Source organism: Pteronotus mesoamericanus, unplaced genomic scaffold (genome assembly GCF_021234165.1).
Source record: "Pteronotus mesoamericanus isolate MK-2021 breed Mesoamerican mustached bat unplaced genomic scaffold, CSHL_Meso_final scaffold_174, whole genome shotgun sequence".
In the NCBI taxonomy this organism is placed as follows: domain Eukaryota; kingdom Metazoa; phylum Chordata; class Mammalia; order Chiroptera; family Mormoopidae; genus Pteronotus; species Pteronotus mesoamericanus.
Window position 1 is genome coordinate 18,320,544 of NW_026555309.1, and position 14,841 is coordinate 18,335,384.

The window sequence follows — 14,841 nt, forward strand, 5'->3', positions numbered from 1 at the left end:
GGAAGAAAATATTTGAAATTCTTGTATCTGATAAGGGTCTAGTATGTACAGCATATAGAAAGCCCTATTCTAACTCAACAACAAAAAGTCAAAAAATCCAATTTAAACATAGGCAAAGGACCTGAAAAGGCATTTCTCCAAAGAAGATATACAAATGGCCACACATGAAAGGGCAGATGTTCAACATCAGCATCATCTGCCATTAAGAAATGTAAATAATGTAAGTCAAAACTACAAGGTACCATTTCACTCCCACTATAATGGCTACAATTTTTTAAAAAATAGAAAACAACTGTGTTAGCAATGATGTGAAGAAATCAGAACTCTCATGCATTGTTGGAAGGAATGCAAAATGGTACAACACTGTGGAAAACAAATTTAGTTCCTCAAAACATTAAAAAAAGTTAAACAAAGAATTACCATATGACCCAGCAATTCTATTCCTAGGTATACACTCTAAGGAACTGAAAACCTATACTCAACAAATCTATGTGCATGAATACTAACAGCAATACTATTCACAATGGCCAAAGGGTTGAAACAGCTGAAGTGTCTATCAATGAATGAATGGATAAACAAATTATAATATGTACATACAGTGGAATACTATTCGGCCATAAAAAAGAAATAAAGTATTGACATGTGCTTCAATGTAAATGGACCTCAAATACATTATGTTAAATGAAAGAAGCCAGATATAAAAAGGCATGTATTGTATGATTCCATTTACGTGAACTGTTCAGAATAGGTGAGTCCAGAGAGAAGAAAGCAGAGTGGCGATGGCCAGGGGCTGCAAAACCTAGAAGCAGCTGCTCACGGAGCATGGGGTGATGAAAGTATTTTGGAACGAGATAGAGGTGATGATTCCACAACAATGTGAATGCACTAATACTACTGAATTGTTCACTTTTAAATTATAAATTTCATGTTATGTGAATTTCACCTCAATTTTTCAAATGCCCTGACCACGTTAAAATTCCTGAGAAAATTGCAAGATGGCTTATATTTGCATGTGACATCAATATATAATGTCATAAATGTACCGTGCATGTCTATCTGTATGCAGGAATTTTGAATAATGGTTTAGTTTAGATAAATTGCTTTTTTCATTTAAAAAAAAGAAACAATCAACCTGAACCTCCTTTTGTTAACCTCTGAAGTGCCACCTTTCCCTAATCTTTTCCAAATTAAATGACCCTAAGGCTATTCTAAGTCATTTCTCAATTGTATACTCTTCAGTGGTAATGTAAGAACCCTGCCTGATAAATCCACTCTACTGCAAGATAACTGATCCAGACTGCCATTTACCCATTCAAAAAAAACTTACCAAATACATGCCAGGAATTGCAACAGTTGCTGGGGATACAGTAGTGAATAAAATAAGAAGTATCCTTGTTCTCATGGAGCTTATATTCTACAGGGAAAGGCATAATTTGACAAAAATTTGATAGAAAAGAGTGAAATACAAGAAAATGTCAGGTTCCAGTTAAGATGCTGCGGTAGGTAAACATGGTACTTCCATCCTTCACTTCAAGATCTGTCACTGAGAACTGCCTGAAGTGTAGCTAAACAGAAGTCCTACAACTAAGGATATAAAAAGGAAGCCACATTGAGGCTGGTAGGAGGGGCAGAGACACAATCAGGCTGGTCCCACACTCACCAGCGGTGGCTAAAAATCAGGAGGCATATCTCAGCCTTGGAGGTCCCCATGAGGAGTGAGTATCCCAGACCCACACTAGGCCCCCAGCCCAGGATTCTAGTGCCAGGATGAGACGTCTGCATAACTACTGGCTATGAAAACCAGCAGAGATTATGGCTAAGTGAGACAGAGGGTTGTGGGAATCACCGGAATGCTTCTTTCTAAGGCCGGCACATGGACTTTCTCAGACACACTCCCTCTGAGCTCCAGCACTGGGGCAGCGGCTGGAAAGGCAGCAGGAACATATAGAAGGACAGCTTTATCCCAGGCAGAAATGTTAGCAAAGGCAATTGTCCCTTTGCTGAACCCTCCCCCTCCTGAGCCAGCAGTTTGGCACCGTATCTGAGTCTCCATCAACCTAACAATGTGAGCACTTTCCCGGAGATTCCCAGAGACCCCAACCCACCAAACTTGCTTGACCATCCAAGTCACTTCCAGTGCCATTTCCATGCAAGTGACCTGTCTAGGCTCATCCTGCCGCCAACTTTCCTAAAATTTCTCAAAGGTCCACAAACCCCAAACAAGCAGCATCTGGCCTCAGAGTGCCATGTACCTATGGTTAAACAGCCCCAAGCCTGACACTAGAGGTAGCTGGCCTCAGTCCAAAGCATGGCCTCACCCAGGTACCTCCAAGCCCCACACAAGTGGTAATCATCAGCAGACTGCTTTGCACCTCATGCTGGGTGGCCCTGGGCGGGGCAGAGGCAGAAGCTGACCTTGGCCTGCACCTCCCAGGAGACCCCAGAGCCAGCACAACCAGCAGGCAACTTTAGACCATGATGGAGCACCAGTCAAGCACCTCCAGGAGCAACACACTCAAGAACCAAAAATCAGACTTCCTGTCAAGACGGAAGCACAGGTAAACAAGGCTCACCTCCTCGCACAATGACATCAAAATTACAACTAAAGTACAAAACAACGATCACTCAGAATCATCAGAAATCAAGCTGAATGAAGTCCAGCAACTACAGATTTAAAGGAACCACATCCATCCATCCAGGCTGCTAGGAGGGGCAAAGACCTGGACACAAGGAACAGGCTCGTTCCACACCCACATGTGGTAGATAAAAAAGAGAAGATATATCTCAGGAGTGAGGGGTCCCAGCCCCACACCAGGTCCTCCAGCCCAGGGTCCCCAGTGCCAGGAAGGTAAGTCCTCATATAACTTTTGGCCATAAAAACCAGCAGGGACTGAAATTTATGGAGTCCCAAGTAGTTCCTCTTAAAGAGCCTGCACACGGACTTACTCAGACCCACTACCTCTGAGCTTCAGCACAAGGGTAGCAGCTTGAAAGGCACCAGTGACCTACAGGGAGGAACTGAACTGTCTGGCATCAGGGTGCGAGCTGGGAGGCAGCTTTCCCTCAGGAAGAACTGCAGGCAGAGGTCACTGTTCTTTTTCTGAACCTTCCCCAAACACAGCCGGGAGGCAGATGCTATATCTGAGCCTCCATGAACCTGACTCACGCTGTTTGTTACACTCCATTGATTCCTTGAGGCTCTGCCCTACCAATCTCATGGGTTCATCCAAGCTGTTAACAGTGGCTTTTCCATACAAATGGCTTGTCTTGGCTCATACTTCAGATCTTTCTAAATCCTCTCAAAAAGCAACACCCAGCCTCAGGGAGCCACCAGCCCCCGTACCCCTTGCTAAGTGGCCCCAGGCCCAGCACTAGCAGCAGTTGGCCAAGGTTCACAGTCTGGCATTGCTTGGGCACCTCCAACCCCGCATGAGTAGCAGGCATCTTCAGATGGCTTTACAGCTTATGACAAGTGGCCCCAAAAGAACATAGGCAGTAGCTGACATTGGCCTACACCACTCAGAAAACCTCAGAGCCTGAGCACCCAGTGGACAGCTGCAGACCATGTCAGAGTACCACTACCCAGACACCTCCAGAAGTGACACACTCAAGGGGTCAACTCAGTGGGTTCCAGGGCCCTGCTGAAGTAGGTCCTGCTCTGTGGAGAGGGCTCCTACAGAGCTGATCCTCCATGGTGGGAAGATGGTGGTCAGTGGTCACAGCCAGTCCTTGCAACTGACTGGCCTGGGTAAATCCTTCCCACTGACCAGCCAACAGCAATCAAGACTTAACTACAAGAGTAGGGTATACTCAGCCCAAACAAAAGGTGCACCTCAAGTACCCAGATTGGGTGAAAGGGGAGGCTCTACCTATAGGACTCCTACTACATTAGGCCATGCTACCAGGACAGGAAGTCATAACAGCTCTACCTAATATATAGAGACAAAGAAATGGCCTATATGAAAGAACAGATAAAAACTTCAGAAAAAGAACTAAACAATATGGAGATAAGCAATCTATCAGATGCAGAGTTCAAAACACTGGTTATAAGGATGCTCAAGGAACTTAGAGAGAACCTCAACAGCACAAAAAGATCAGGACAGAAACGAGAAACAATGTGCAGGGAAACGAGGAACAATATACAGGGAAACAATCATAGAGTGGATGAAGTGGAGAATCAAGTCAATGATTTGGAATAGAAGGAAGAAATAACCAACCAATCAGAACAGCAAGAAGGAAAAAAAAAATCTAAAAAAAAAAAGAAAAAAAAAAGAGGATAGTGCAAGGAACCTCTGGGACAAATTCAAGTGCACCAACATTTGTATCACAGAGGAGATGAAGAAAAAGAGCAAGAAATTGGAAATTTATTTGAAAAACTAATGGAAGAAAATTTCCCTAATTTGGGTGAAAGGAACACACATCCAAGTCCAGGAAGCACACAGAGTCCAAAAAAAGATGGACTAAAAAGGGCCACACCAAGATACATCATAATTAAAACGCCAAAGGTTAAAGATAAAGAATCTTAAACGCAGCAAGAGAAAAGCAGTTAGTTACATACAGAGGAGTTCCCATAAGTCTGTCAGCTGATTTCTAAAAAGAAACTTTGTAGTCTAGAAGGGACTGGCAAGAAATATTCAAAGTGATGAAAAGTCAGGACCTACAACCAAGATTACTCTACCCAGCAAAGCTATCATTAAGAATCAAAGGGTAGATAAAGAGCTTCCCAGACAAGAAAAAGCCAGCAGAGTTAGGAGAGCATGAAACCATTATTATATTAAATGTTAAAGGAACTTATTTAAGAAAAAGGAGATAAAAACTATGAACAATAAAATGGCAATAAATACATATCTATCAACAATTGAATCTAAAAAAAACATGGCAAACAAGAAGAGAGACAGAATCATGGATATGAAGAGTGCTGATGGCTGCCAGATGGGAGAGGGGTGTGGTGTAATGGGTGAAGAGGTGAGGGGATTTAGAAGTACAGGTTGGTAGTTAAGAATAGACATGGGGATGTAAAGTACAGTATAGAAATGAAGTAGCCAAAGAACTTATATGCATGACCCATGAACATGGGGACTACCTGAAGGAATGTGCGGTGCTGGGTTGAGGGGGGCAAAGGGGAGAAAAATGGGAAAACTGTAATAGCATAATCAATAAAATATAAATTTTAAAAAACACCAAAGTCAGTGGGCACCAGAGCCCGTCTAAAGCAATTCCTATTCCATGGGGTTATCTCCTGCACAGTAGCTCCTCCACTGTAGTCGACACTGGTACTTGCAGCCAACTGGCCTGGGAGTCAATCCCTCCTACTGTGCCAACAGCAATCAAGGCTCAACTACAATAGGAGGGTGCACACAGGTCACTCAGGGGGCACACCTGGCGCACTGGGCCCCATGGGACACCAACTACATAAGGCTACCAAGACCAGGAGATGGAGCACCTCCACCTAATACACGGAAACACACACAGGGAGGCCAAAATGAGATAACCAAAAAACATGTCCCAAATGAAAGAACAGGACAAAATTCCAGAAAAAGAACGAAACAAAATGGAGACGCACAATATACTAGTTGCAGAGTTCAAAACAATGGTTATAAGAATGCTCAACAAACTTTGTAGAAAAATAGATCAACTCAGTGAGAACTTCAACAAAGATATAGGTAACATAAAAATGGAGATAAAAAACATAAAAAGGACCAGTCAGAAATTATGAATACAATAATTGAAACAAAGAATACACTAGAAGAAATCAACAGTAGACTAGATATAGCAGAGGACCAAATCACTGATTTGGGAGAGAAGGTAGCAACAATGCCTAATCAGAACAGAAAAATGAAAAAAGAATAAAAAAATGAGTACAGTGTAAGGGGCCTCTAGGACAACATCCAGCATACCAAAAGCAGAAGAGACAGAGCAAGGAATTGAAAACTTATTTGAAAAAATAAGAACTGAAAACTTTCACAACTTGGAGAAGGAAAACAACAAATACAGTAAGCACTGAGTGGTCCAAACAAGATGAACTCAAAGAGGCCCACACCAAGACACATCATAGTTAAAATGCCAAAGGTTATGGACAAAGGTGGAATCTTAAAAGCAGCAAGAGAAAAGTAGTTAGTTACCTACAAAGGAGCTCCCCATAAGACTGTCACCTGATTTCTCAACAGATACACTGCAGGCCAGAAGGGATTGGCAGGAAATATTCAAAGTGATGAAAATCAAGGACCTACAACCAAGATTACTTTACCCAGCAAAGCTATCATTTAGAATCAAAGGACAGATAAAGAGCTTCCCAAACAATGAGCTAAAGGACATCATCACTACCAAACCAGTATTACAAGAAATGTTAAAGGATCTATTTTAAGAAGAACAAAAAATTTAAAATGAGTAAAATGGCATTAAACGCATATCTATCAACAATTACTTTAAATGCACATGGGTAAAATGCTGGCTGAATGGATAAGACAACCCTTATAGATATGCTATCTACAAGAGACTCAATTCAGATCATAAGACACACAGAATGAAAGGGATGGAAAAAGATATTTTATGAAAGTAGAAACAAAAAAAGCTGGAGTAGCAATACTTAAACCAAACAAAATAGATTTTAAAACACAGGCTGAAACAAGAGTCAAAGAAGAACCCAGCAATTCCACTTCTGAGAATTTATCTGAAGAAACCCAAAACAGTAATTCAAAAAGACATATGCATCCATATGGTCACTGCAGCAAACTTACAATAGCCAAGATATGGAAGCAACCTAAGTGCCCATCAACAGACAAATGTTAAGATGTGGTACATACATACAATGAAATATTACTTGGCCATTAAAAAAAAGGAAAATATTACCATTTACAACAGCATAACAGCATGGATGGACCTAGAGGGTACTGTGATGAGTAAAGTCAGTCAAAGAAGGAAAGACAAATGCCATATGATTTCACTTACATGCAGAATCTAAAGAACAAAATAAACAAACTAACAAACAGAAACAGACTCATAGATACAGAGAACATTCTGACAGTTGCTAGAGGGGATAGGGGTTGGTGAAAATGAGGAAGAGGTTAAGAAACACAAATTGGCAGTTACAAAATAGTCACAGGGATGTAAAGTATAGCATAGGCAATATAGTCAATAATATTGTAATAACTATGTAGTGTCAGATGGATACTAGACTTATTGGGGCAATCACTTCACAAGGTATAAAAATGTCTAATCACTGGGTTGTACACCTGAAATTAATATGTCAACTGTAATTGGAAAACAAATTAATAAAAAACATTTTTAAAAAATTGTTCAATGTCAGTGACAATTGCTATGAGTACAATAAAATGAAGAACGATTGATAGAAAATGGCTGAAAAAGACTCTTTAGGCTAGAAATCAAAATAAGCCCAAGAGATATCTCTGCTGAGGTCTAAATGACATGCAGGAGCCAATCATGTGACTAGCTATCTGGAAACATGACATACCATGCAAAGGAAACAAAAAAGTAAAACACTGCAATTCAAGAAAAAGCCTCCCACGTTTGCATTCAAGAAAGAAGGCTGAGGTTCAGTGATTCACAAAGACACTAGTTCTAGATATAATAGGGGAGACCGGCAAGGGTCAGAGCATATAAAGCTGTACAAAAGGTCAACGGTAAGGAGTTTAAATTATTTGAAAATTCTAGTGCTTTCAAAATTTATTCTCTACCTTCTATCAGATGGTCTGACTTGATGGTGCATAGAAAGCACCACAGGTTTTAGAACCTATGTCCTAAAGTTGTTCTGTCCCATTGAGTAGCTCCCAAGCATTTGAAGCATGACTAGCCCAAATCAAGATATGCTATAAATGTAAAATATACACCAAAGCTCAAGGCTTAGTACAAAAAGCAAAATGTAAGATATCTCATTGATAATTATTATATTGATTATATTTTTCAATATTTATGTATTTTAAAATGTGTTAATTTAACATAAGTAATAGTAATAAAATACTGTTATTAGGTATATGTTAATATTTAAAAGAATATCATTGTTTTTAAATATGGTTACTAGGAAATTTAAAATTATATATTATGTTTATAATAGTATATATTATATTTTATGTTTCTACTCATTTTATGTTTCTGTCGGACAGCAATGAGCTAAGAAAAGGATCTGCAAGATGTAGGGATCTTTGTTTTGTTCATTGATGTATCTGCAATGCTTGGGACCATGCCTGGTATACAGTTAGCACTTGATAAATAATGAATGAATGGATACTGACTGCTAGTTATGAAACACAGAAGATACCATATCTTATGTTCCCAATCTTTCTAAGTTAATGGTTTGCAATCAACGAGAGGGAGAGAGGGAGGGAGGAGTAGAGTCTAGGGCCACTGTGCTGCACCACTACAAAAGGTGTGCAAGGTGGTGATATTGTCATATAGGCCTTGGTTTTCTCTTCTCTCCCCATCGCCAACTTCTGGTGTCAAGATTAAAGCACCTGGGGACATCACCAGTGCATAAAATTGTGCCGTGTTTAATTACTTCAATGCTGACCTTTTCAGTTACTAAACTTCAAATTTCATCCTCTTAATGTTCCACTATTTCCAACCAATAAGTCACTAATCCTGCATTAACTCTTTGATTTATCTCCACCCTTGTACCCTATCCTTCAGAGCAATACTAGAGAAATTCCAGAATTAAATAGACCCACTATAGTTCAGGGGCTCAGGATCTATCTGCTTTCAATGCTGTAAAGCATGTGCCACTGGACAGATCCACAGTGAAACCAAAGGAAGATTTGTCAGAGACATATACTGATTCATGAGCTCTGGCTTTTTGCTAGATGATTTCAAAGATTCATTCCAACCCCATGATTCTATAGTACATTAACAAAAGGTCCTCACAGTCTTCACTTAACAACTAAATGAATTCACATTAATGTGGACATCCATGTTTTTATTCTTTCAGCAAGTACCTATATTCTGCTAGCTCTCTCCTACGGACTCTGCTGGTAAGCACTGGTGAAGAAACTGACAGTCCCCGTCCTTGTGAAACTCAGCAAGAACACACAGGGTCAGAGCCTGTATTTGGCCCTGAATTATTAAAGGTGGAGAAGGCATATCTGAAACTAATATGTAAAATTTATGAAGTCCCGCTTTCTTTCTGTTCTTCTCTTTTGATAATAAACCCTTCCCCTTACTTCAGGGGGTCACTTTATATCCTGCCCTAATCAAAAAATGATGCAATATCCAGTCATTCATACTGATACTTGGATATGTCTTATTTAAAATTATCTGTGCAATACTACTATTTTAACAATCCATTTGAATATTAAGGCTCGAGTGTGGCATCTGTGCTTTAAGCTTTTTAACTTCAATTATGAAATGAAAAGTTTATATCCCTCAAAATATCACTTAAACAACAATAATCAAGTGAAGAAAATATTTTCTACAACACAGAGGTATAATGTCTTAAATCTTAAAGTTACCATTATAAAGAGTATTTTATGCGATTCTCACAACTCAATTAAGTAAAGAGCAACATATTATCTTCCCTTTTTATAGATGAGCAAACAAATTCAGAGAAATCAAGTGGACTATCAAATGTCATGTAGCCATTAAGTGGCAAAGCCTACATATCTTCTGGCTCTACAATCCATACTTCTATCTGCCAGATGTCACAAACATAAATGTATAAATGGGTCTCAAATAAGAAAATAGGAAGTTGCAAGGCTTGTTCCAAGGGTGATACTAAAAAATATCTCACAATCAGTAAAGGCAGTGTCTAATAAGAACAGTCACCAGCCATCATACCAATCAATCAGAACAGCTACCACTGATTAACAAGAGTAAAAATGGATACCAGCCATAATCAAGCAGTAAAACAACGTCACGCAGGATGCCTACTTCATCTCAGCATTCAGATTTACACTATTTTAAACTGTGTGCCTGTCAAACAAAACAAGTATACCTGTTAATGAACTCTGCAAGTAAACTGACTCACCTGGCCCAAAAAGTAACCTTAACTAAGAACATCATAGGTGGTTGTCTAAGTGTTTTATTGAAAACAGATGTTTAATCCTACTAAACAAACATATAGTTCAATGATATAAACATTTTTAAAATATTTAAATATAAATAGAAAAAAATTAAAGTATCAAATCAGTAGACAGGACAAATAGTTTCTAGTGAAAAATGCAAACAAAGAAGTAAAAGGATTTATTATCTCTGTCTAATAAAAACTATAAACTATAAACTATAGTTTATAAACATAAAAACTATAAACTTATAAAACTTAGAAAAATATTTGAAGCAAATATAGTAAGGTATTTAGTGTATAGAATTATTTAGAATATAAAGAGTAGTTCACATAAATCCTCAAGAAATAATTAAACCCCAATAAATAAATAGGCAAAAAATAAATACACAATTCAAAAAACTAAAAATAGAGCTGGGTAACATACATGGAAAATATTAAACTGCACCAATTAGCAAAGAAAAGCAAATTAAAACAATGAGGTATCAATTATAAAATTATACCATATGGGTAACAATGTTGCTGAGCATTAACAGCACATGTGTGGCAGAAAGGAAGAGTATAAACCATGTGTAAAAATGATCTAAGAATGCAGATTTATTTTCCAAAAAACTCTAGATAACATCCATTCACTAAAAAAAGAAACATTTATTGAGCACCTGTTCTACATTGAAATTAAAAAAGAAACTGTAGTAAACTATTATGAAAAGCACTTTCAAAGTGAAATGGAACCACAGCTGAGAACAATTAATTCAGGGAAAAGGAAATGGAATTATAATTAGGCTTTGAATAAGAAAAGTAGTTCACTGTCCAGAAAAAGGAAAGATTATCAACAGAGTAATTCAAATAATTAACTGAAGAATACAAATAAAATAGTTATGAAATAGTACTCACGAATCAAGTAAGGCCTGATGGGCCAAATTTCAGCCTTGTAAGTGGCAAGATGCAGGTAAATCTTATCAAATTTTGAAGAAATAAATGTTTACCTGACTCTTTGAAATACCAATGGTATCAAGTGAACTTTGGATAAGAGCAATATCTGTATCAACATTTCTCCATTAGTGATATTAGTGAAGATCTGTATCTTCACTATGGTGAATCTCCATTAGTGAAGATTTGAATCTTCATTAGTGATACAAGTACTTTGTATCGCTACAAAATGATACAATATGAGAAAGGAAGGAGATAGGAACTTGTATTAGACATAACACAGGAGGTCATGATCTAGATGTTATTTCATATCTTTTAGACACTTATTGACCTTTTTTTTTTAAAGAAAAAAAAGGAGGGAGGATGGAAGAGAGGGAGGGAAAGTTTTAGTTAGTTGACAGTCATTTCCCTAAATAGAACTTTGTTCTCAGAACAAATGTTTTGAAAAATTCACTTACATATAAACGCACAACCAAAAGCATCCTGATTTCTATTTGACAACAGAGAGAACTACTTATACTCAATGATGTATAAAATTTAAAGTAGTATCTTTTTTATTTTTATAATTAAGGCTTTTCATCTCTTCATAAAGACCCATATCCAACTACTTTAAAATGGTCAAGTTTTTACTGAAAACATTTAGAAGGATAAAAACCCACGGGAGAGGGGGCTGCTCTACACAGAAGGTGGTAACATAAGATTTCAGTCTTAAAACGAAAAACTCCTAGATGCATTCTCTAACCACAGCTAACACTTCTTCTAATGATATCTGTCAAGAATCCTTTCCAATGAGAAATTCTACCAACAAAGGACTTCATTTACGGATTTAATTAGGTTATCTTCAATACATTACAGGTTTCATTTTATTTCTGTCACTATACAAGTAAAGGGAGTGGGAGAAAGAGCATGAACTATGAATGAAACACTTAGTAATCAGAAATGAAAATGAGACTTTTATAACAGGACTAATAATACATTAAAAGACAAGTCTACATCTGGTTTCAATACTATTATGAATTCACTGGAAAATTTAAAAAGAATCTCATTGTACAAAAACAAAAAGATGGTTTTGATAGGCTTTAGTCCTCTGGTTACTTTTGTTTCTAAAGTTATATGATTAGTATAATGATATGATACATTTAATATGTCACTGTGTATATGGTTTTGATAAAAATGCATCCACCAACTTGTCTCAAGAGCACATGTACAAGCAGTTTTAAAATACATATATTGCCCTAATGTTTTTATGTCAGTAAAAACAAATTAAGGTTTTGTAAGTTCACACAAAATTAAAATATTTTTTTTACTTTCTAAAAATCAATCTTTGACAATCTTAGCCAAATTTAGCTTTTGGTATAGTTATTTTTGTATATAAAGTAATGTATTGATTCTGTATTTAGTACATGTTATATATTAAGGAAAAAAAATTTTGAGACATAGTTCCCCCTTTTAACTGCCATAGACAGATACATAGATAACTACAGATAATTCATTATAAAATTTTAAGTTTCAGCTTTCACAGTGATTTTTGATGAAGTCTTTGAAAACCATTTGATTAAATTTACTGATGTGATCTTTACACGGTCTTTTAAGGCCTAAATTAGATCTTGCCTATTTCAAGAAATCATCCTATGTATTCCCCAAGTTAGGATTTACCCATTAGTGATCGTCATCATAACATCAACAACAGCTTACATTTATTTTTTACTATGCCAGCCACATTAAAGGTATCACTTCATTCAATACCCAAACACACTGTAGAAGGTAGGTACTTCCTTCATGGTGCTCAGAACTTAGTGGGAAGGAAAGGGCACAGAAACAAAAATTACAATCCTAAGTGACACCTGCAACAGGAGGGTTAGCTAGAGGATGACTCCAGGATGCAGCTCCTAAAGTTGATTATGCACCAAAACCAGTATTCTTAAAATAAGATTCAAACCATCTAATGGAACCGTCAAGGCCTTGAATGATGTCGTCCCTGCCAGTCTTGATGGTCTCACCACACAACTTTCCCACTCTAGGAAGCCTTCCCAGAGGAAGTGACTTTCGAGCAGATTCTTGAAGAATGAACAGCTTGTCAGGCGACCAAAGAAAGAAGAAAACACTAGGAATGTGTAAAGGCAATGGGCATAAAAATGTATGAAGTCCAGTATTAGAGAACAGTTCTTTGTGTTTGAATATAATGTATATGTGAAAATAGTGCAAAATGTGAAGGTAGACTACGGCCCAGCTCTGCTTTATACACCTACAAATTCTTAGGTAGAAAGATGATATAATCATATCTGAACTTTCAGAGAAAAAACTCTGACAGCAGACTCTCAGCCAAAGACTAGAATTAGGAAGACTAGTATGGAGGATGTCCTAATGAAATCATTTATAACAGTAGTAATAGCTAGCTGTAGTAGCAGCTAAATCCCAATGAAGATTTCTGTGGTGGAATTAATAATAAACACCTTAAGCAAAATTAGACAAAATTAGGGAAGATGAAGGAATCAGAGCATATAGTGAAACAGAAAGGCACCGAAGGCAAAATCCATACTTCTTTCATAATTCAACCTGAAATTGCCTCAGAACTCAAAAAATAAAAAATAAAAAAATCACATATGGCTTAAGTATCACCCTGTCAACCAAAAAAAAAGGTTATCAAAAATGAACATGCCCTCTAACCCAGTGATTTCATTTCTCACAATGTATCCAATGGCCGTAACAACACAAGTATGTCAATACAGATGTACAAAAGTTTTCTGCATTGCCCTGGCTGAGTGGCTCAGTTGGTTGAAGCGTCATCCCGTGCACAAAAAGACTGTGAGTTTGATACCCAGTCAGGGCACAAACCTAAGTTGCAGACTCAATCCCCAGTAAGGTGTGTATGGGAGGCAACCGATCAATGTTCCCTTCCTCTCTCTCTAAAATCCATGGAAATAGTCTCAGGTAAGGATTTTTTTTTTTTAAAGGTTTTCTGCATTGATTATAAAAACAAAAACTAAAAAGTTGGAACTCATTTTATCCAAAGTACTGAAAAAAATACACTGTGTTATACACACAAATATGTACTAGTATGGAAAGATAGCTAAGATATGTCAAGTTTATTTTTTTTTAAAAAAAAAAGCAAGGTATAAAATACCACATAGAGTATGAATCCCTGGTATAAAACTAGATATGCATACATAGGTGCTGAAAAGAACCCACAAGAAACTGTTAATTGGCATTACCCCAAGGAAGTAAAATTTAGGAATGAGTGAGGACACACTAAATTCCTTTTATGTTCCATTTGGAATTTTTTACAATGTTACTTGAATTTTTTCCTTAATTTATATAATTAAAGGGTGAAGGGGTTTACACATTCTCGTTAAATGTATAGAGACTTGTGCAAAATAATTTTAAAAGACCTCCAACTAAAATTGTTAAAATTAGAGATGTGCCACACCTAAGGAGCTAAATTTCCATTTTCTAGAAAATTAACTTTCACATATTCCTTGATTTCCTAAGACTAAACAGGAGTTTACTAGCTAGGAAACAATGATTGTTTTAATATGTTTTTCTGATAATAGGCAAGATCCACTATTTCAACAAATATCACAAAATTCTTAGATAACTAGTAATTAAAAATCAAATATCTTTTTTTTAAGTTTATGCCTTAACAGTAATAAAATAGTCATTTGCATTTGTATAGAACTTTACAGGTTACAAAATGCTCTTGACACTCATCATCTTTGTTCCTCACAAGAAAACACTGAGGTAGGTAAGGCCAGTAATATGATATTAGGTCCATTTTAGGATTAGGTGCCTGAAATTTAGAGGAGTTACACAAGGAACCCAGGGTCAAAGAACAATCCAAGAACTGACGCTTCGTCTTCTGGTTCCATATCCAGGAGTCTTTACACTAAACCACATCACTTCAAGTA

At 37.2% G+C, this 14,841-nt stretch overlaps 1 protein-coding gene across 1 annotated transcript in view; it reads right to left on the reverse strand.

Annotated features, from left to right (window-relative positions):
• The window catches only part of STK3 (serine/threonine kinase 3), a 243,918-nt gene that overhangs the window by 185,178 nt on the left and 43,899 nt on the right, over positions 1–14,841 (reverse strand). The window lies entirely within an intron of this gene.